This window comes from Thamnophis sirtalis, unplaced genomic scaffold, assembly GCF_051295495.1.
Source record: "Thamnophis sirtalis isolate CommonGarterSnake01/CBP01778 unplaced genomic scaffold, rThaSir2_p1.2 scaffold_2, whole genome shotgun sequence".
Lineage (NCBI taxonomy): Eukaryota > Metazoa > Chordata > Lepidosauria > Squamata > Natricidae > Thamnophis > Thamnophis sirtalis.
Window position 1 is genome coordinate 135,860,922 of NW_028261382.1, and position 24,460 is coordinate 135,885,381.

The 24,460-nt window shown below is 39.0% G+C and overlaps 1 long non-coding RNA gene across 3 annotated transcripts in view; it reads right to left on the bottom strand.

The window, feature by feature from the left end:
- LOC106540922 (uncharacterized) overlaps positions 1–24,460 on the bottom strand; it is a 38,091-nt gene that overhangs the window by 11,059 nt on the left and 2,572 nt on the right. For 2 of the 3 annotated variants that reach the window (XR_001312926.2, XR_015695630.1), the window contains exons 2-4: positions 10,980–11,091; positions 10,853–10,901; positions 8,135–8,287 (exon numbers count right to left, since the gene is read on the bottom strand). This is a non-coding gene — a long non-coding RNA (uncharacterized LOC106540922). Of the gene's footprint in view, positions 1–8,134; positions 8,288–10,852; positions 10,902–10,979; positions 11,092–11,820; positions 12,458–24,460 lie in introns of those variants that run through there. The other variant, XR_015695631.1, reaches the window with a different exon arrangement.

Sequence of the window (24,460 nt, forward strand, 5' to 3'; positions counted from 1 at the left end):
AGGTATTTTTTCCCTATTTCTTTTACCTTTTCCTGTATGTTAGTTACTTACTGTGGCATTATGCAGGGTTGTTTTTTTTTTGAGGATGTGAAGTTTATTTTTATATGAATTTATTAAAATAACATTTTGTCATTTTATTTATGATATTGAACCAGAATGCATGTGTACGCTAAAATCTAAGGTTTTCAAAACTTTGCCAAGCAATATTGAATTCCCAAAATACTTACAAAATATATATTAGATAAAAAAGGTCTGCGTATACTGCACGTACACATCAATGCAAATAAGTATTATCAGAAAAAAAAAATCCCTGAATGGAATGCCAAAAGTCTAAAGATTAAGTACATTGTAAAGAACACCAATTTTTGAGTGGATTCATTATTTCTTTATTGGTTAAAGTTACAAACTGATGGAAAACTCAAAGCAAATTTAATCAGTAAAAAGAAAAAAAATCAAAAGTAAAAAGACCCAGATTCACCAATGTTTTAATTGATTTAGATAATTGATGGAATAGTTGCACAATGAGATTTATAATATAACAATAAGAAACTAACAGTGGGTGTAATTTAACATTAAGAATAAAACTAGTTTATCTGTGTTGAATGTATGAACAAGTTTTGGAACTATGTTCAAGGTCCATTAAAAAGTCCTCAGTAATTTCAGCTGTCCTTGTACTTTCCTAGGGATGCTTGAATGCTTATTACATACTACTGGTCTAACAGCCAGGATTCAAGGAGAAATGCTAACATACTGAATAGTATTAAAATATATATCTTTTATAATAAATTATCAATGTTTCCTTCTACCCAGTCTACACAGCACTTACAAACATTAAGCTTTTGTTAAATCATTAATATCTTTATTCTGAATGGTCTTGGGGCAGTGTTCCTCTTATAGAACTCTGAGGATGTTCTGAGAAAACAGATCTAGTACTTTTTTACAATTTTCTCAATCAGAAGTAGTAATGTTAAAAAATTAAAAGTTTTCCTCCTGTAAGATTAGCCTGACCATTGGATATCTGGGAATGAACCACAGGGTTGGGATGAATCATTTAGGTTATTAAATGGAACCTCCTTCTTAGTGCAAGAATCCAAATGAATACAACTTAAGCAGAGTGTGATCTAGTTTTTGCATAAACAAATCCAGTTAAGAGGAGACTACCACTTCTCAGGATAATTGGTTCCACAATCAATTACTGTTGGAGGATTCCCCTCCCCCTTAATATGTAGCTGGAACCTGCCCTCCTGTAGCTTAAAGGAGCCTTGGTGGCACAGTGGTTAGAATGCAGTTGCCCCCGTTGCCACCATCTTGTTTTTGAGTTCTGAGCATGCACAGAACAATTTTAATTGAACTGTGCATGAGTGCACAGCATCCATCCAGAACTGGTTCAGAGCATGGAAAGCCTGGGGTGCTGCCAGTTCCCCTGACCCAAGCCACCATACCACTACCAGTTCGGCCAAACCGGTAGGAACCTACCTCTGCAGCCACCTCATTTTATGTAATCCCCTTCTTCTTTTGCCCTCAATATTTCCCAGCATTAGTGAGTCATCTCCAGTGAGTCCTTCCTTCCTTCTCATTTGGTGGCCAAAGTATTTAAGTTTCCTCTTAGGATCTGGCTTTCTAAAGAGCAGTCAGGGTTGATCTCCTCTAGGACTGACTGGTTTGATTGCCTTGCAGTCCAAGACCCTCGCAGGAGTCTTCTCCACAACCATAGTTCAAAGGCCTCAATTCTTTGGTGCTCAGCCTTACTTATGGTCCAACTTTCACAGTCGTACATTGCAACTGGGAAAACCATCGCTTTCTGCTAATTTAAGTAATGGTTATATGGAAATGGGAGTTTCACTGGTATTGTAGCACATAGATAGAAAACATTTAGCTATTTTTTCCTGTTCATTGTCATCATGATTGCAGGATTGATTTTCATTATGACTAAAAAAAAGGAGGAAATGATGTTTTCTCTATGCAGGTAGTACAATTCCAATAAAATCTACCAGTCCTTTCCCCCGATATTAATGAAATGAAACTTTGACATGATATGCTTGATATATTTAACATAAAATCTTGTTTGGCCCTGAAATCAATTCTTGTTGTCTTATAACCAATGTTTAGCTTTCATGGCTACGGAGTCTATATAGATATGTCATTTGACTGGATCATTTCCCGAGTTTAAAGCTAAAGAAAACAACCGATAAATTATAGCAGTGACGTGCGGTCAGCTTTAGCCCTGGTGAGGCACTTTTTAGACTTGTGGACTTCAACTCCCAGAATTCCACAGCCAGGCATGCTCAGTTCCGATTTAAAGCGACAGCATTTTTCCCCCTTGCAAAATAAGTTTTCCCATTCTTTTTCTTCTCCCTCACCCTCCTTCCTCCCTCTCTCCCTCCCTCCCCCCTCTCTCAAACAGACACACGCACACAGAGAACTTCGATCCCTCTCTCATTCACTCACTCTCAAACACAAACACAGAAGTTGGATTGGATATATTTTCCAAAGGCTTGAAAGCAGCTCCTCTGCCATACCCCCCCCACTTCCCCTGCTGCCTTCCGATCAAACTTTTTGAATTCCTCCCCCCTCCCCCCCCACACCTTTTCCAGCTCTTTCAGAGAGATTTCAATTCTGCTTCTCCCTGCCCTGCCCTGCCCTGCCCTGCCCTCATTAAAGGCCAGAGCTCTGTCAGACTGAGCTAGTTGCTCCCAGAGAACTCTAAAAAGCCTCTAAAAATGTCCTCTACTGGAGGTGAGAGAATATGTGCCTCATTTGCATAAGGAATTCTTTGCTTGTTAACCCTTGCTTAACTCTTAAAAGGTGAAAAATTCCTTATGCAAAAGAGGCCCCTAGTTCTCTGGCCTCCTCCTAGTTAATACTGAGAGCAGACACCAAGCCACTGTGACTTGAAATCTGGTAGCAACTACCCTGGCTTTAATTATTTTAAGAAAATTATTTAAAATCCTTTCTTTTCCCTGAGGAGACTGGTGAGGCCCCGCCTCCCTTGCCTCTAGTGACTGCACGTCCCTGAATTATAGTATGCACTGAAAAATTCAGAAGTCTTAGGTTCACACAAATAGTTAATGTTGGCTCTTGCAGATGTGAAATTAATGAATGTAATCTAACACATCTTGAGATAAACTAATATGCATATTGATATAAACAATAATTCCAATCTTTTAAGAGGAGAAATCTGTTTTTTTAGAACAGTTCATAATCACTCCCATTTCAAGTTCTGCATGAGAATATGTACTAATGAGGGATTTAAAGTCTTCTAATTAAACATGTTTTTTTTAAAAAAGAAAACTGATAATTAAAATAGTGAGGGTAACACAGAGAAGCATAAAAAGAAGGGGGGAAAACCCCTACAAGAGGAAGCTTTGTGCCTCTACACAAAGAATTTCATGGATGTATTTATACTGTTTTCTCTATGCAAGCTAATCACATTGTCCACCTATCCTTTCATTTCGCTCTACAGAAAAGTCATGATTCATGGATGGAGGAAAGGGAGGAGCAACAGAGCAGAGGCAACTTGCAGCTCTATGCTCACGTGTACTCTGGGACTAATAACTATGATACAAGAACGTTGTTCAGGCCTTTGATATAAATTAATTTGTCCCTGCTCTGCAGCTTTTGGGAAGAAGGAAAGAGAAAGAATGGATGTTCCATTTACTGTGCCATAGACATTGCTTAATGTCTGTAGAGATTCTCAGTCATCCAGTCATGATTGTCCCAAAGGTACTTTTTTCAAGAGGCAGTTGGACTTTCTGGTAAGAAAGAAACACCAGAAAGTCCAGTGGTCTCTTGAAAAAAATACCTTTGGAACATAGACATTGCATGTTTGACGTTGTTCACTGGAGAATTCAAAACATTTTTTCTCATCGTAAAATAGCAATAAAATCAAATCATGTTAATCATCACTAATAGCCTCTTTGTTGTTCAGTCACAAACAATTACAACTTGGTTCTCACTTGGCCTTTGAATGATATGCCAGTTGAACTACAAGGAGATAGGCCCTGGAGAAAAACCTCAATCTAATTTAAAGGCAGTTAGTTTATATTTTTAAAATATCTTTCTGGGTTATTAAAATTATTTTGGGGGTATTAACGTGACCACATCTAGCCCTCCCTGGGGCCTTAGCATGTCTATTCATGACTTTTGTCAAACTGCATCATCTTCTTTTTGGACATTTATTGGCAGAAAAGGGATTCAACTGAAGAGTGACTCAACAAAGGGAGAACCTCTTTCACTGTTTTCTTGGTTATACTTGTTAATCGTGTTAATAGTGGTAGCGATAAAGACCCACACACCATGATAGAATTGTTGTAATAGGTGAAGTTGGTGGTGAAAAATCTTTAGGAACTACTTGTGAGGAAATCTGCAAAAAGATAGCAATAGCACTTTAGACCTACCATATATACCGCTTCACAGTGCTTTACAGCCCTCTCTAAGTGGTTTACAGAGTCAGCATATTGCCTCCAACAATCTGGGTCTTCATTTTACCCATCTAGGAAGGATGGAAGGTTAAATCAAACTTGAGCCTGGTGAGTTGCCAAATTGCAGGAAGCCAGCAGTCAGCAGACAGTAGCCTGCAGTACTGGGCTCTAACTATTGTGTCACCATGGCTCAAGATGCCTGATTTATCTAATACTATGTAGCATCCTAAACAGTTGATAAACTATAACTCTATTGAGCACTCTTTTAGGTTTCTTCTAGTGGCTCATTAGCTTATTCTTTTGGTTTTGGGCCTTTTAAAAGAAGCCTGAGGAAAATCTAGATCAAAACTATCACATGGCTAGGTGATTATTAATACCATCATGAAGGTGAATAAAAGGAAATTAAGCTTGACAAAATGAATAGGATTAAAAATCCAAACACACACGAATATGGAGATGGGAAGACTTTTAGCTCTTTGTTGTCCTCCAGTGGTCATCTAGATATTTACAACCTAATTCAGATAGTCTTGGAAGTGTTATTGTGGTCACTAATTAAGCAATGTCACTAATTGGGGCTTGACATTCCATTATTAAGCAACACCCACTTAATTCTGGTAGTCCCAGGTTTCGTTGAGCAAGAAGAGTATGCATTAAATAAGGACCTAATAAGACCACAACTTGCTACGTACTACATGTTGACTTCCCCATTGACTTTGCTTGTCGGAAGATAGCAGGAAAGCAAATCATATGATAGTAGGAACACTGCAACATCCAGGATTCTGAGGACAAGCCATAACTAGCCCTAACTAGCCTTGCTGTTCAGTATTATTGTAAGTTTGAACAGTCCCCGAACAGTGATTTTTTTAAACAAGGATCACCTGTTTTGGTAAGGAAGACCGATGCAGACATTTTCAGCTGGCTTTTGATGTGATCCTTTTTTGGACAACATGGTCCCTGTCTTACTTATCCCTACAGTAGTAACAGTCAGTTCATAAACTCTGAATGGAGCTGCCTCTGAAGAAATTCAATACATTTAAATTGAAGTAGAATGAGGGTTATTGGATTTTTTGTATTGATACTACATCGATTGTACTGGAATTCTTGAATATTTCCGTTTCCATTTTAAAGTACTTGTTCCATTATCGGTCCTTCCTTATACAGTATATTTCCAACTTACTTGATGGGCATCAACTATCAACATTTCCAAATTTTAAGATCAACTATGAAGGAACTATTCATTTTATTTATCATCCTCCTAAAATTCAGTCACTTTTAGCCCTTTTTCCCTTTTAGGTAGGGAGGAGAAGAGCTACTGCTACAATCCAGCACAGAATTAGATCTGTCAAATCATAATTCTAGACCAAGTTTTCTGTGCTGGAATTTCTCACTGCATGCCAACAAGGCAGCAAGCCTGCCACACTTGAGAGATAGCCAAACTCGGGCAGAACTTTTAGAAACAAATAATCTTATTACCTACAACTTAGAACAATGGGGCCAAAAAATTAACATAGGTCAAGACCAGGAATCCAATAAACAAACAACAAATCTTAGGCAAAAAATAAGTTACATGAAATGGAACCCATAGTTCACAACTTCAACTTGAAAAATTGTTCTCCCCATTTTCCCTCAGGAAAGAAGGCCAACAAAGAAATTAGTCTGAGTCACCTCCTAAATGTACAGTTGAAGCATCTTACTTATTAGATTCTATTCTCTTGCTGGCCAATTTCTTGGCCAGGCTATCTCACCTATGAAGTTCAGGCTTCTGTAATTGGGTCTATAAAGTATGGCTGCTTGGGACTGAATCAGACGTGGTATTCAGCAGGTTCTGACCTTCTGGACAACTGGTAGTGAAGATTCTGAGTAGTTCAGAGAACCGGTAAATACCACCTCTGATTGGCACTGCCCCATCTATTCTCTGTGTCCTGAGTCCCAGCTGATTGGGAGGAAATGAGGATTTTGCAGCAAACTTCCACAGCAGTGGGGAGGAAATGGAGATTTTACAGTATCCTTCCCCTGCCACACCCACCAATCCACGTCCACCAAGCCGTGCCATGACACGCCTATCAAGCCACGCCCACAGAACCAGTAGTAAAAATGTTTGAATCCCACCACTGGACTGAATGGTTGGACTTTAGAGTCTGAGAGGCTGTCAGTGGGTATGAGCACAGAGTCCTGGGGTTGCTGTTCTGCTTTAGTCAGAGGGGAGTCATATGTTTAATCACTGCTAGATTCACCCACTTCCAGATTTATTATCCCTTCAGGTCTATGGCTTTGGCTCCTCCTTTTCCTTGAAAAACATATCAAACAGGGCCATAACACCTCTTATTCAAACATTGGGAGAGGTGTGACTGGCATTTATGTGCCTGTATGTTGTTAAGTAAGATTATCTTACTTTTTCCGTTATTAGACTAGTACATTTGAATCATTAAAGATTATGATCTTTCCTATTATCTGAACTTTGTCCTGCCACTGTGACACTTGTGCTAAATTTATAATATGCTAAGTTAGCATTACATAGCATCTGTCCTTTAGTTTTGGAAACATTTTACAATCTGCTTAAGAAAAATCAAGAAACAACTTTCCAATACTGGATTGACTGCCTGAATGAAGTATTTACACCACATTTGCCTTTTTTAAGTTGTTGATAACCTGAATACACATTTTCACACTCACAATTATTTTCCTTTCCAAGTGACAAAGTGTGTCTTCCTACCTACCATCTGTGCCCAGATATTTTTGACCAAACTTGCTGCAGCTGACACAGCAGGGGACATTCTGCACTGCCCACTGCAGTGAATGGAATTGGAGGGATGAAAGATAATTCTTTTGTCGACCTTATTGTGATTTTGAGGAGAGGAAAAGGAGCTACTGCTACAATCCTGCACAGAATTAGAACTGTTAAATCATAATTGATTTATGAGTTTAAACATTCTTAAGTTTCTGCTGGACTGTGGCCTTTGTTTAGATTTGCCATGGGAAGCCCTGAAAGAATACCCTCCTTTTTATTTCCATGGATATTTTTACATTTCAGAGGAACATAGGTGAAAAGAAAGAATGATTCCCTCCCTCCCTTCCTTCTTTCCTTCCTTCTTCCTCAAATACTATATCATTCAGATTAATTTTGATACCTGAAGTTCTATCTCAGAGATTATCAGATGTGAAGCAGGATACACCTATACTTTTGACAGATCATGTATCAAACAGTACATATGTGAGAAAAAAAATCAGCAAAACTTGAATCTGTTAAAAGCTTTTTGTATACTTACGATAATAACATAATTATCTCCAAAACATATGAGCTCTTTGTACATTGAAGTCTTTCTCATTCTCTTAAATATGTTTCACTGCATTATAATGAATTTGTGTGGAGTTACCTCTTCAAAGTTAAAACATTCTACTTCCATTCCCCAATTCCTTAAAAGCAGTTTTCAGAAGATTTGCAGTTGATTTTCAACATATTAGTAATGCCATGAGACCACTTAGGCCTACTCCAGGCAGAATATATATGGCATTTGTCAAGTCTCCTTTCCCCATTTCACATTTTTATGTCTAGATGCCCCTCACCCTGCAAGAAGCTTGGTTTTGATCCTCATTGGCCATATTGGGGAATGGAAAGTAACAGATCATGAATGTAAGGAGATGTGTGATGGAGGCTTTGAAGAAGGGCTTTGCTAGAAGGGAAGACATAAATAAACTGGAAAATTGGGTCTTACATGTCAATCTTTCATCAATATTCTTTTTGGTCTTCTGTCTTTCTCTTTCATTCTCACTGCTGGGTGGCTGATCGTAGGCCTGCTGATACCATGCAACTTGGCCAATATTTCCCTGGTGCAATTCCTAATATTCTCCTGGATATTAGAAATTTTCTGGAAAATAAGTACATGACCTTAGTACTCTCAAGGTTATGGCTGTTGACCTAGTTCTCCATTGCTGGAAGAAACACTGATAAGTATACTTAACTTGATCCAGTCAATTAATGATTGACTGGATTAAGGATTTTATTGAAAAAGAGCCATTTATGCACTACTCACTCTTGTTATCTTCCTTTCAGGAATGATTATGAGTCATAACATATTTATAACCTAGAATAAAATAGGTGAGAGTTAGCATATATTTCCCTTTCATGGTGTGAGGCTTTTTGAATGGTTCACATCACCTTCATAGTAAAATATGGGATGTTAAAACCCAAACATAGAGGAATCATTCAAAGGCTGATCTTGGACATGCTTAACTGTTTGTGGGTTGAGTACATTATTAGAGAAAGACAAAGGCACAGAACCTTGCAGTAAGGTTCAATCAGGTTCAATATATATTGAAGGGACGCGCGCACACACACACACACACACACACATATGTATATATAACATACATACATACATACATACATACATACATACATACACACACACATATATATATATATATATATATATATATATATATATATATATATATATACATACATACATACATACATACATACATACATACATACATACATACATACATACATACATACATACATACATACATATATATATATATATATATATATATATATATATATATATATATATATACTTAAAGTCACAACCCCCGGTATGCCCACTGAGCCAAGGTGGCACAGTGGTTAAATGCAGCACTGCAGGCTACTGCTAGATCAGCAGGTCAGCGGTTCAAATCTCACCGGCTCAGGGTTGACTCAGCCTTCCATCCTTCCGAGGTGGGTAAAATGAGGACCCAGATTGTTGGGGGCAATATGCTGACTCTCTGTAAACCGCTTAGAGAGGCCTGAAAGGCCTATGAAGCGGTATATAAGTCTACTGCTATTGCTATTGCTATTGCTATATGGGAGGAAGATCACTACTTCCATTCTCTGTCCTTCGGCTCGTCACAAGAGACCATCCAGGCAGAAACCCAATATTTTTACTGTTGCCTTTTGTTACATTTTTGTTGTATTTGTGCTGATATATATATATATCAGCACAAATACAATAATATATATCAAACAATATATATATTGTTTGAACACTGACTTTTGCTTAAGAATGCATTTTTATGTGGCTGATCTATGCTTGGACGAGTCTGTATCTGTACCAACCAACCAACCAAACCAAATTCTTTGGTGATAGGACACACAAATGATACAACTCAAAACCTCAGGTCAATTTTAACAGAATCTTGGTCTTACCCACTTAACTGCTAGAAATCTTCCAGAATATGTTATCATGATACAAAGACTAGAAGGGATTGTCTAATAATGTATGATGCTCATGTAGTTATTCTCATCTTCAGGAAGCATGTAGGGGACGATAAGGAGAAACTGATTTATGGTCCTTCCATACCTGAAAGGTGTAACATTCTATTTATCAAATAGTAGTTTTCTGGATTGGAAAATATTATGAACACATGGGAAAGCCCTCAGCTGGGAACCATAAACCATTTTCTTCTTTTCTCCCACTTTTTAATTTAGCTATCTGTTTTGCATTACATAAATAAAGCAATGAATCCCATTTTCTTTTGTAAAAATAAATCAGAGTGCCAAACATTAGAATGACTGGTTAGCTACACATTATAAAATTGCACTTTTAACAGACAGAACAACATTTCTCAATGAAAATCAATCAGTTTCCAGTGACCTTCATGTTGATCAGTGGGGGGGGGGGTTCAATCCTGGCATTAAATCATTTTGATTCACAGATGAGATCAACATATTCATATCTGTTTGCCAAATGTGTATTTTAATTTAAGCTTCTTCTGATTGATACATGTAATTTATGCTGCTTAGAGCTAAGGGCTCATATTTCCCCTCTTTCTTTTCCCCCATTTTTTTCTTTTTAACTAACCAGGGGAGGCTTTCTTGGAAACAGATAAAGGAAAGACTGTAGTAATTTGTAGCAATGTGATTGTAGCCACACATGTTCTAGAATTAATGTTCTTCATTAGGGTGAGAAGTATCAGCTGTATATATACATCAGACTTTTAATTAACCAATGACCCTCGACAGGAGACAACACTCAAATTCATTAGCTTTTCTCCCCCCATCAAAATAAAAATGATGCCATATTTTACATCTTAGAGACAGAGACTGTACATCTATATCTGTCTTATTTAAAAAACAGGATTGTTGTTTTATAAACAATATACTCCTAAACACAAAATGGATGCAGAATGTTGACATTACCAAATCATTGTGCAGTGGTAGTGGTAGAAGTAGTAGTTGTAGCAGTAATACTAATTATAACAGCAGCAACCACAATTAATTGATTAATTTTGTTTTGTGTATTCAAACTACAGGTCAAAATGAAATAGTCAACACAAAGCACTTGGGGGAATCTTAATTCCTGTTTGATATGCAATTCCTTGATATGTAATGCAATCTAATGTAATATCCATAAAATGAAAAGTTTTGCATATAAAAGCTGAATTACCTAATCAGTCTGAAGTGCATAGTAAACCGTTTATGACCATACTGCATTTCTGGAAGAAGGGAAAGAAAATATTTAGAAAAATCACATTGCAGTTTTCTAGTGGTAGAGGTGAAAGAAACTGTCTTACCCCAATGGTGACAGAAAATGAGACGACAGAGAATGAGGTGGTTGGATGGAGTCACCGAAGCAGTAGGCGTGAGATTAAATGGACTCCAGAAGATGGTAGAGGTCAGGAAGGCCTGGGGAAATATTGTCCATGAGGTCACGATGGGTTGGAAGACTTTGCAATTAACAACACCCCAATGGCACCGGCCTGTCCCACCCACACCAGCAGAGAGGGCATGCTGCAGGCCTTGTCAGGAAAATTTGGCTGCCAGGGTCCAGGAGAAAAGTCTTTTCTGCCATGAATCCTGCTTTTTGAAACATCTTATGTCCCTGAGATGAGATGGGCTTCCACCATTTTGATCTTCTGTAAGGGCTGAAGACCTGAATTTGACAGATGCTTGGAGCTCCAATAGGGGAGCATCACAATGGAGGTGATTGATGTCCAGTTGCCATGACTCAACGTCCTGCTGCCTTCTTCCCCATCTGTTAACTGCAACTTCACTTGGATTGTAATTCTATTGTTTTTAATGTTGTAAGCCATCCAGACTCACTTCAAAGTGAAATGAGTAGCAAACAAATTTAATAAAAATACATAAAATGGACCTACAAAAATAAGTTTGGATCCTCTATTTGGGGGGACATCAGTTAAAGTCTGCTCAGGAGTTTGTATTTTATATTATATACTAATAATAAAATAAGGCTCAGTGGCTAAGATGCTGAGCTTGTCGATCAGAAGAACGGCAATTCAGCGGTTCAAATCCCTAGTGCCGCATAATGGGATGAGCTCCTGTTACTTGTCCCAGCTTCTGCCAATGTAGCAGTTTGAAAGCACATAAAAATGCAAGTAGAAAAAAAGGGACCACCTTTGGTGGGAAGGTAACAATGTTCCGTGTGTCTTTGGCCTTTAGTTATGTTGGGCCACATGATCACGAAGATGTCTCTGGACAGCGCTGGCACTTCAGCTTTGAAACAGAGATGAGCACCACCCACTAGAGTCGGGAACGACTAGCATATATGTGTGAGGGGAACCTTTACCTTTACCTAATAATAAAATGAGAAAAAGGAATCTGGAATTTAATCATTTGCAATATACATCTAGTCAAGGAAATGAGATGCCAGAAAAATATGTTATTTCTGTATAAATACTAATTTAATGGCATATTTTATATAAGCTGTTAAATCTTAAATAATTTAATGGTTACTATATGCATATTATTTGTAAATCTATGTTCTCTTCTTTGGTGGATATACTTCTACCTTTAATGATGCAGTCTGGGGAAACATTTTAGTCCTCAAACTCATAAAAAATTGTCTATGGAGATTCTCAGTCATCCAGGTCATGGTTGTCCCAAAGCTGCTTTTTCATGAGGCAACTGGACTTTCATAAAAGAAATAGCAAATTCTTCTACCCGCAGAAGCTTTCAGCAACAGAACGGGACCCAGTACTCCGAGCAGGCACCGGTATGCCCGTACTGCGGCGTATCGCTTGCAACCCACCACTGCTGCAAAAGTATCTTGGTCAATATGCTGCTTATCCGAATCGAACCGAGCAATGGTAACCACCTGCACCAGGGAATACACCAGAGCACTTAGGGCAGCAAAAAGAGCGCACATAGCCACCCTGGTTGCATCCGCTGAGTCCCGTCCAGCCGCCCTGTTTAGGATAACCCGCTCCCTATTGAACAAAAGGGAGGCGGGGGAACCCTTGCAGGGCAAGGCTGAAGAGTATGCCCAATTCTTAGCGGACAAAATTGCTCGGTTTCGGTCGGACTTGGACTCCACCCCCGCAGTTCCAGCCGAGGCACAAGGGGACCAAGTAGAACAGCTCTGGGTTGAGTTTCAGGACGTTACCCCCGGGGATGTGGACAAGGCCATGAGAGCTGTAAGTACCTCCACCTGTGTTCTGGATCCGTGTCCCTCATGGCTGGTTACGAACTGCAGTGAGGTGACACGAGGCTGGATCCAGGCGGTCGCGACCGCCTCCCTTCGGGAGGGGAACTTCCCCGCCGCACTGAAAGCGGCGGTGGTGAGACCCCTCCTGAAGAAACCATCTTTGGATCCAGCTGTTCTTAATAGCTATCGTCCTGTCTCCAACCTTCCCTTCTTGGGGAAGGTTGTTGAGAAGGTGGTGGCCTTTCAGCTCCAACGGTCCTTGGAGGAAGCAAACTACCTAGACCCCTTCCAGTCAGGCTTCAGACCCGGTTACAGCACAGAAACCGCTTTGGTCGCATTGATTGATGATCTCTGGAGAGCCAGAGATGAAGGACATTCCTCCATCCTGGTCCTCCTTGACCTCTCAGCGGCTTTCGATACCATCGACCATGGTATCCTTCTGCGACGACTGCGGGGGGTGGGAGTGGGAGGCACCGTGCTACGGTGGTTCTCCTCCTACCTCTCGGACAGGTCGCAGTCGGTGTTAGTGGGGGGGCAGAGATCGTCCCCTAGGCCCCTAAATTATGGGGTGCCTCAGGGCTCGGTCTTATCCCCCCTGCTATTTAACATCTACATGAAACCGCTGGGAGAGATCATCCGCAGGCACGGGATTAGATACCATCAATATGCGGATGATACTCAATTGTATCTGTCCGCCCCGTGCCAACTCAATGAAGCGGCAGATGTGATGAGCCGGGGTCTTGAGGCCGTTATGGACTGGATGAGGGTTAACAAGCTTGTGCTCAACCCAGAAAAGACCGAGTGGCTGTTGTGTTTTCCTCCCAAAGATTTGACTACTATTCCAACACTCAGGCTGGGGGGTCAAATTTTGCACCCCTCAGAGAGGGTTCGCAACTTGGGAGTCCTCCTGGATCCACAGCTGTCATTTGACCACCACCTAACGGCTGTGACCAGGGGGGCATTCGCCCAGGTTCGCCTGGTGCGCCAGTTGCGACCCTACCTGAATCGGGAGGCTCTCACAACAGTCACTCGGGCCCTTGTGATCTCTAGGCTGGAATACTGCAATGTGCTCTACATGGGGCTGCCCTTGAAGAGCATCCGGCGGCTTCAGCTAGTGCAGAACGCAGCCGTGCGAGTGATCGCGGGTGCACCTCGATTCACCCGCATAACACCCATCCTCCGCGAGCTGCGCTGGCTGCCTGTCGATCTCCGGATGCGCTTCAAGGTGCTATTAATCACCCATAAAGCCCTACATGGCAGTGGATCTGGATACTTGAGAGACCGCCTTCTGCCAATTACCTCCCTGCGACCAATAAGATCCCATAGACTAGGCCTCCTCCGTATCCCATCGGCCAGCCAGTGTCGGCTGGCAACCACAAGGAGGAGGGCCTTCTCAGCAGTAGCCCCGGCCCTTTGGAACGAGCTCCCCGTGGAGATTCGTACCCTCTCCACCGTCCAAGCCTTCCGCATAGCCTTGAAGAACTGGCTCGCCCGTCAGGCCTGGGGATAAGGATAGTTACCCCTCCCGAATGATGAATGTATGTTGCCTACTATTTTATTATATGTCTTCTATCTTGATGTTTGTGTTCCCCCCTCCCCAGTTTTATGTGAGCCGCCCTGAGTCCCCTCAGGGAAAAGGGCGGCCTACAAATTCTAATAAAACTATAAAACTATAAATAAACTTATTTAATTGAAATTCCAATTGTGTTTTATTACATAGAATATACTGATTCTTCAAAATACAAAAAGTTTAGTTTACTGGAACTGCACCTAGTCTAATGGTTTAGAGCATCAATGACCTTTTACAAGGCTGCAGAAATGGTGAGAAGAAAACTCAGAACTCAAAATTGTAAGTGGAGCAAATTAAGTATTCCTGCAGAGAAATAACTTCTTCAATAAGTTTTTCAATTAAGAATAGCAGGTACAAATCTGCTTCTCTATAATTATAACTAAAACAAAAAAAAATCTAATAAAATTTCTTCAAAAAAGAAAAAAAGTGCCTTGGCACTTTTTTACATGTACTTGATGAAGAAAAATTCTCCAGAATCTTTTGCATTGACAAATTAACAGAATGTCATGCAGTTGTGCAAGAATGCACAAGCTGGAGAGTTAAGCAAGTGGCATAGTTCAGTGCCTTTGATCTGTTGCATTTTCACCCTGATTGCTTAACCAACTTTCCTGGTAGCTAGGAATTCTAGAACTTGAATCAGGGTCTTGCACTTCCTGAAAATGTCTTGCCATCAGCCAAACTATCTGTAGGATTTTATCTGCAAGAAAAAATGATGTCTTGATGGCCATGCACTTTTCTCTTTATATCAATATAAAGGGTTCATCTTTTTGTCTTGTTTTGCAAACTAATGAGACAGAATGTATGCCAAAGTTTCCCTTTGTGTTGGTTTTGCTACTCCAAGAATTGCCATATCTCATGGCATATGATTTTGACCAAACAAAGGTTTTTGCAGTCTTGTATTGCTTGGTTGAAGGTTGCTCAGATTAGTTTATTGTGTTCTCTGCCTGTCTTCAGCTAAAGTTGGCTGGAATAAAGAAGATTACATAGTCAACTACAAAATTCTGGGGGGAAGGTGATCATTGGGGTATGAAAATGGTGCCATATGGAAATACTCTTGGTTGAATAAGTATTGTAATCATATAATTTCCAATGCTTAGCCTTGTAGTGTTGGGTTTTTACACTTTCTTCATTGAGTCTAATAATATGATTACATTTTGATTACATGTTCATTGTGTTCACTCAGCTGTCTATGCAAATGTTTTGTAAAGGTGCTTTGTCTATCTATATTATATGGTATGATTTCTATGCAGATCTTTGGATCTCATAAATATTACTGGAACCTTGAACCATTTTGCTACAATAGATTAAAACTATAAGGATTCATTACAAAGTCCTTAATCCTAGCTTTGGCAATACTTAAAAATTACATAAAGAAGCATCTAAGTAATCTTAATTCTGTGCTATGACATTGAATAATAGAAAGAATACTAAAATATTAATAGTGTCTGGTTTTACACAAGCAATAATGTATGGCTTGATGAATAAACACAATCGGCAAAAGTTCATATATAATTTTAAGCCATTACCGTAATTATGATTTTAAAATGGGAATGACTGGGTTTAAAAATACACAAAGCACATTATATCTTAATGTGATATGTGAATGCTGACAATGACTACTTGCCATACTAATATTATAATATCATTAAGTTTATAAACTAAGTATATGTTTGGCATTGTACAATCATTTGTTTTCAGTAAGATATTGGAAAATAAGTGAATGGGCTCTTGTGAATATTTTTGGTCAATGTTAACTACTTACATGTAAGCCTCTAATTATCCTTTCAGTGGCTTTTAATGCCATTGATCATAGTATCCTTCTGGGTTTCAGGGGTTGGGAATGGAGGGTATTGCTTTGAAGCATTTCTTTTTCCCCCCTCCATGGCCAGTTCCATTTGGTGTTTGTGGGGAGAGAGAAATCTAGCCCTAGGCTGTTTATATGGGCTGTGCCTCAGGACTTTAGTCACCCTCCATTTCTCTTTAACATCTCCATGAAAAGCTGTACAGTAATGATATCCAGCTATATATATTCACCTCTGACTGGTCAGGCAATGTCATTTATGTGCTTAGTCAGTATCTAGAGGTTATGAGGGCATGGATGGGGAGAAACCAATCCTGACTCAATCCTATCAAGAGTGGCTTTGTGGTTTTGGAATTTCTATATCTGGAAAAATATTATCTTAGACTTTTGATGGAGTAGCATTTCCTCAAGCAAAGATAGCATGTAATTTGAAACTATAGGACTTACGTCCTGGACTTGCAGCTCTTGCTTGAAGACCTGATGGCACTGTGCTAGTGGGGTCTTTGTACAAATTTATCTTGTGCACCAATTACCTATTACTCATAGTCAATCACATTCTGTTCACTTCCTTGTTGGGTTACTGTAATGCATTGTACAGAGGTTTTCCTTGAAGACCATCCAGATGCTATAACTGTTCCAGAACGCACTAATGAGCAGAGTTCTGGGTACCCTGTTGCTTGTCCAGATTACAACTGCTGTGTGAGTTGCTCTAGATCCCAGACTTTTTTCAAGTACAATTCAAGTTGCTGGTTATCATGTTTAAACCCTACATGGCACAGAATCAGATTAATTGCAGGACTATTTCGTCATTGGGGTGTCTGCCTTCCAGGCAGACCTGGTGGGATGGGTGTACTTCTTGTTTCCCCCCCTTAAATGTTGCTATATGGTGGTACCAAGAGGTGTGCCTTTTCTGTACCTTTCCCTGTCCTGTGGAAAGCCTCTTGGCTAAGGTTGAGAAGATCTCAATACTGAAGTCTTCTGCAATGCCACAAAAAGTTGGATCTTCCCCCAGGCTTTGTGTTAAGGTATGCATAGAATCCAGCAAACATAGGATATAACTGCTGTGGCTCCAGTGGCCAGAGGAGCAGTGAGGAGGTTGAGGAGGAACATGGGCAAGTCCTGGAGTCAGGGAAAGGCTCTGATGAGTGCTCTGCACCGGAGGCAGAGATGTGGCTAGGGTTGTTTGACAGTTATCAGCTACTTTTGGAGTCAGAGATAAGTGGGGCTGAAGAACAGTTGGAGCCTGTTCCCAATGCGCACTTGCACAGACCTGTCAGGAGAAGGGAACAATTAAGGAACAGAGGTCGATTTGGGAATAAAGGCACAAGGGGAAGCTGAATGGCCCTCCCAAAGGAAATAAATAGGAGGAAAAGGGGAGTGGTGTTTGCAGGAGACAATTAGTTCATTAGTGTGAAGATTTGCTTATCTGAGAGACTCCTAGCCAAGTATTTCCTTCTACAGTCTGTACAGTCTGAGTCTGAAAGCTATTGACCTGGCAACTATCCAAGGACTGATAAGGTCTGTGTTTGCAATTCACCCTTGAAAGACTGTTTGCAGGGACTTTGTGAATGAGAATGAGAATGCGAATGTGAATGCTAGGAATTCACATTGGCCAAATAAAAAGGGTTTTTTGGGGGGGACAAGGAGTCTGTTTCATGATTTGGTGAAGCCTAGGTCAAAACAAGAACTGTTTGATGAAAGCATTGTTATTGAGGGGATGTAATGTGTTTTTCATATTGTGTATTGCTCTTTTATATATATTTTTTGTTTTACTAATATTGTTGTGAGCCATCCAGTATTATTGTGTATAAGATGGGAAGCCACATAAGTGTTTTACATAAATAAATGCTACTGTATGTATCAGCAGCTTAAGTAAAGGAAAATATTAATTTAATGGTTTCTTGTACTTAAGGGGTGGGTAGGTAAAGATATAGGAAAAATGATTATTATTCATTGTGGTTTTCTCTGTCTTAATCTAAAAACAGATTCCCATTCAAACACGCATAAACATATTTTTTCAACAACCTATATTTTTTAAAAAACATTAAAATGTAAGACAAGAAAAAAAATACATCTTCTTTTGTCTAATTGTGTGTGTGATTTGTATTTTAATCAACATATTGTGCCAAGGAATGAGGAGAAATGTAATACGAGAGGCTATTATCTAACAATCAAGATGTTTTCATTAAATTTAAAGCACTTGTAGAGATTATTACCCGAAGCGATCTTGGCAATGAGAAACCAAGCCACAGATCTTTTTTGTGAAGGTTAAGAATGTCATTTGCTGGGTTGTTGTTTTTTTTAAAATGTGATGGTTGGAATAAAATAGTTACCATCCGCCTCCATCTCACTTGTATATTGTCCTACTTGCCACAAGTAGGAAATGTTGTCAAATATTTCTGGAAAAGAACTCACACTATCTCCATGGAGGTTGATTAGATGAGCCATTCATATATCGGGAATCTGACTAGTTTCCAACAACTTGATTTCACAAATGGAAAAACAGCATCTGTTTTCCTACAGCTTGACATATGGCTATCAATGTTGCTTAGGCAAGCCAAAACAGGTAGCCCAAGAGAAGCAGCCTCTCCAGAGCCTTGCAATCCTTTGGGATAATCATTTGCTGTCAAGGGACAACAGCTTCCCAGGCAGTGAAAGTTGTATATTGAACATATATAGACAAAACTTCTGTATGAGTGGTAGATTATATGGAACACAATTCCAGGCTAGTATTTTAAAGAGAGCAACACAATTAATTTTCTCTTCCAGGATGTTAAGAAATCTCATAGAGGTGCAAATGAAAATAAAATATCTTTATTTAGGAAAGAGGCCAGACCAATGGAAAAACTGTACTTTGTCTTCACTACAATTAAAAGGGAAAGATCATATTGTCCTTCTATAGAGCTGCTGCCCCCAGTTGTCCTTGAATGTTTTCAGTATAAATGGGCATTCTTTCCTTTATCTTTTCTTGGCCTGAATCTTATTTGGCAGGAGCCAGAGCTGAACTGAATGTTTGTTTTAAACCAAACCTTTGTGCATGTTTGATTTCTTTTCTGGTTTGGTTTGTGTTTGTGCCCATGAAGGTTGTGAAATTGGCAGCAACCAAAAGTGTGTTACTGAATCAATACACAGGCCAGGTATTTTTGAAACAGATGCTCCCTTTCTCGGTTTACTCTGCCAATGACCTCAATCCTGAATTGGAAGGACAAGTTGTGGGGAGATGCACAGAGATTGTAACCTCCAGCCAACCAGACTCTGACGTTTGGTAAACATAATGCAAATTAGAAATAATACCAACAAATTGAAAATTAAACACTAAATATTTGAATAATAATTTAGAATTCCAGTTAGGATATTATATTCCATGCTGTTCCATTCCATGCTACTCCACTCCATTCCATTCCTGGTTTGTTTTGCTCTGTACGTATCAAACCATGTGTGCATATCAAAACATTGCTGGATGAAGGTCCCTTTTCTGAAGGTTTTGGACTGTAATCTATAAACTGGTTCTGAAGGATTCGGTAGAAAAAGATCTTTTAATTTTCTAGAGTAGGCCTAAAAGAAAGGGCTTACAATCACCCGTTCAGTTTCCAAGCCTAAGGGAGAATTAGAATCTGGGCCTCTGCCAGTGTTGGTACCGGTAATGTTTAAGAACTGATTCCTGCTGATTCCTACTGCTGCTACTATGCCATTAGATGTGGATTAGCTGATTGATGCTCCAGGTACTGAGGCTCAACTCTGCTATACCCAAGCTTTTTAAAATTCCAGGAAATGTAACAATTGGCTCTCACAAGTGGTATAAGCCAGTTCTAGTGCATCACTGATCTTTCAATTTCTAGTCCAGGTCCATATAGAGTATAATGCAGAGCCCAGGGTTGCTAGGAATTGGGTGGCATATACATTTAAATAAATAATAAGAAGTTTAAACTGATAGATTATGCAACTAATCACAGTCATAATTATAACAATAAAAGTCAAATGACTGTGGCAAAAGAAAGCAAAAATAATACAAATAGTAATAGGTGCCTTGGGTGCAATCCCCCCCCCAAATGGAATACCACTAGAATATCATCAGCATTGACAAAATCATCATCACTCAATTACAAAAGGCAATTTTACTTAAAAGAACTTACATCTTGTAATAATACCTTTAATAATATCAAACAATAACATCTGCCTATCCCAAGTCCTTGGGATGGATTCTATGGAATAACGCCCACAGAACCAGTAGTAAAAAAAATTGGAATCCCACCATGACTATAAGAATAATTTGTGCAAGACGTTTGGTGGGTGAGGGAAATGTAATAGTTGTTCTAGAGGCATGTAATATTTAGTTTGAGTGGAACAGGCAGAGATTAAGAATATACAGTGGGTGGGTGAATGAAAGAGAGAGGCAAGCAGCAGATATATTGAAAGATCCTGAGCATACAAAATACATTGGGTCATGGAAGACAGAAAGTTAGGCTGCGCAAAAAGGAAGGATTGCAGAAGAAGAGGCTACAGGCACAAGAGAAGTGACAAAAGGATAAAGATAAGCATGCATGGAGGTTAGGTGAAAGAAGGCAAGGGGAGATTCTAGAGAGGGTAATTCTTACAAATAAATAATGGTTTCTCCAGATTTTTCAACTAAACAATTTGTACTCTTTCTCCTTTACATTTGTTAAGCTTAAGAATATACATAAAAAGAAGCTGGGATATTCCTTATGTAAAGTGGTAGATATTCTCATATTTTCAACATATTGAAAGTGTAGTCTAAAAAAATGGAATTCTACTTCTGAAATGATCAAAGTTTTGACAGGGTATCATCTATCCTGGCAAATGTTGACTGAGCAGATGCTGAAGATCTACTTCACTTGGATGGAATCAAAGGTTTTGCTGTTTTCATTTCACAGGCCAGATGTAGCTCATCATCAGTTGGAGCTGATAGCAGAAGAGGTGCTAGGATCTTGAAGTCCAAGAGAGAATCTGATCCAGCATCAAAGGAAGCCTGAGAGAAGTGAATGTTTGCTTGAATATTCTCAGTTGTTCACTGAACCTGCTGCTGAGTTCTGGCAAGGAACACTTATTGGTGCTGTAGAAAAGAGCCACTTCAGAGGGTTTTTAAACATCCATCTATTTCATAGCCATACAATCTGACTGTCTTGTTTTGTGGTCCAAGTATTTGGATGAAAATGTAAAGTGGTGGGATGGGAAGATGTTATATACAGGAAAAGTGTTAACATTATGTTAAACAAATCTCAGAAGCAGACTGAGTCATATCCAGTAGTGGTTTTGCAGACATGCAACGCAGGCATTGATTTTCCCTGCTTGCTATGGAGAACTGACTACAGCATCCCTGCCCCTCCTGTATATATTTAATCAGGAAAGTGGGAAGAAATTACAGCATGGTATGGAATATTGGCTATTAATTTACTTAGACAGAAAGGATTGATAAAAATTTATGTGCACAGTTCCCCCAGAAGAAGAAGCACTTTTAATAGACACCAAAAACAGAATATAATCCATAATTCTAAAATATTTAAATTAAGTCTGAGTGAATCTTGTGAGTCTTAAGATCCTTGGCTACTCTTGTCGATATACAGTAAAATGGGTGGCTATATAAATGTTTTGAATTAAAAAATAAAATAAGTACTGTTCTCAAAATCCTGTAGTAGTTAATACCAAAATATAATTTTAATGAAACAGGAGAGGAAAAGGTTAAATAATTATATTAACTATACTGAATTATAATTAAATGTAAATGAAATCAAATCAAATTTAGTTTTCTTCTTAGCTGAATCTTTCATTTTGGGGGTCTAAACCAATTAAAGATAAAGGATTCTTTGAAAAAGTGGGTGGAAATTTTAAGCAGTCTTTTTTTCTTTACTTTCTATCAGATTATTGCAATATATCTTCACTGATCAATGAAGAGACTAGGATTAGGTAAACTGGTGATGCAAAATGAAATATTGTATACAAAATTTCAGAGACATTTCACAATGTGAAATTCTTCACCCACAGGCAAAGAATGAACTTATCATCTGGTTTTTCCACCTCTAAATGCCATTTTTGTCAAAGTACAGGTGACTGCTGATGCAAATATGGCTGTACTATATTGTGGTGTATGTCACAAACACAGAAGAGTATTCCCTTGCCACTTTATTTTCATTGTCTGCAAGTGATTTAAAAAAATCAAGATGGAACTCATGATGATGCAATTGAAGTTCCCTCTGATTTTTTTTTATTAATTACAACTTAAACCATGAAGAACTTCGAATGCCCTGTTGTGGTCATCACCTTGATTTTCTTTTTAAACCATAAACTTTGGACAATCCTGAATCTAGAATTTGGAAGATATGCAGGACTGCCCCACATTTATTCAGAAGGTCCACAAAGCTTAGTGGAACATATATCGAAGAAATATTTTTCATACTAATTTTATGCTTGAAACATAATCAGCCCTCAGCCAAAAAGTGATGGGGGTGGTGGGAAACATTTCACATTAGCTCATCTGGCAAAAACTAACTTGAAAATGTAATGGCAAATAAAGCACAATTATTAATACTGAATATTCAGTGCAACGATTTGAAAAATTAGAATGGGAACAGCTCATTTTGGAATAGCTTCTTCACTCCTGGTGCCATCTGAGAAAAAGGGAGTAGATAAACATGAGTTCTCAATCCCTTATCCATTGTTGGCTTTCTACCACTTTCCCATATCTTGAGTCAATGATCCTTTACTGTGAAAATTTACTTTGTGGAGGATTCAGGTATGTATTATAAATTTTGGGTGTTTACTATTCTCAACTCACTGAGTTCCTTTGTGTCTGGAAAGCCCTCCTACCAAATATGCCAAGGACCAGAATAGTAGGTATTTTTTGTGGCCAAGGATTGTTATTTAAAAGGGGGGGGGATGATTCCTTCAGAGGACACAAGGGCCAAGTTAGTGATGTCATGATTTTATTAGAGTGGATATTTTCCCGCTTGTGTTTGGGAAGATTTGGGAGGAATAATGAGAAATGCATGCCTTACACTTTGCATAGGCTTACACTTTTGATTTCCCCATAGTCTCCCTTCTCCATGGCAAAAGCAGCCATTTTGGGTAAAATTGAAATGAAAATGGATGCTTCAAGTATCCATTTCACTCCTTATTGCCAAAATCCTTCAAAAAAGATGGGTGGCAAACAAAAATGAAAAGAATAATATTCAATCTGCCCATATTAACAGTACATGGCAGGCAACTAATTTTAGTTATGTATGAAATGGAGTGAAGTTTCCATGAATTTACTTCCACCTATCTTCCTTTTTATGAATTGTATTACATCTGGATAGCATTTGTGCTTGAGGGGTTGGGCTGAACCTATTCCACCCCGTTAAAATATGGTTATCTGTCTCAAGCTAGAATCACAAAGAGATGGGCAGCAGAATGAATCAAAGTTCCTCTCCCTTTAACTGCAACCATTAGATCTTTGCATCATTTTAATTAAATGAAATGTGTTGCTATAAGACCTGGATCTGTGCAGTTTATTTCAGGTACTGCTACTATTCTTGCTTCTGGTAGCAAGATTGCTGGGTAAGCATCTTTATCAAATTGGAGAATTGGATTTAAAAATTGTCAGGGAGCATGATGGGCAAAGCCTTTGTGTATAGATGCATATATGCACATGTGTACATAGTGGTCCACCATCTGGCAAATCAATGTAGTCTTCAAAGCCTGGCTCCCGATAATGAAGTACTGTATTTCATTACACCCAGGTCCCATCTGCTCCAATATCTTGTTCCTCATAATAAACCTCTAGAAGTCCACAAGTCAGGCATAAACACCATTCTGCCATTATCCCTCCAGCAACTAATATTTAGATCATGGAGGCTCTGTTTAATCAGCCTTTCTAGCAACTATTCATAGTCCTACCCAACATGCCCTGGATAAATCCATTTTAAAACTGCCTGGAAATTGTTATTGCTAGATCTCATGGCCATGGCTATGCTTTGGGTGAGGAAGTGTTTTATTCTGTGTGTTCTGAACTGCCAATCAGTTCCATTGGGTGACCTTGAGTTCTATGATGATATCAGTTTGCCATCTGCTTTTAATAGAATCTGGCCAAGAGCTAAATAACATATTTTACTATCACAACTCCATGTTCCTGACTGGCTGCTGACACATCCTGGCTTCTTGGGAAGACAACTGTGATCACATGGAAATCTGATGAGTTTGTAAACAGCTGTTATAGCATGATTATCTGACTCTATTGATAGTGTGA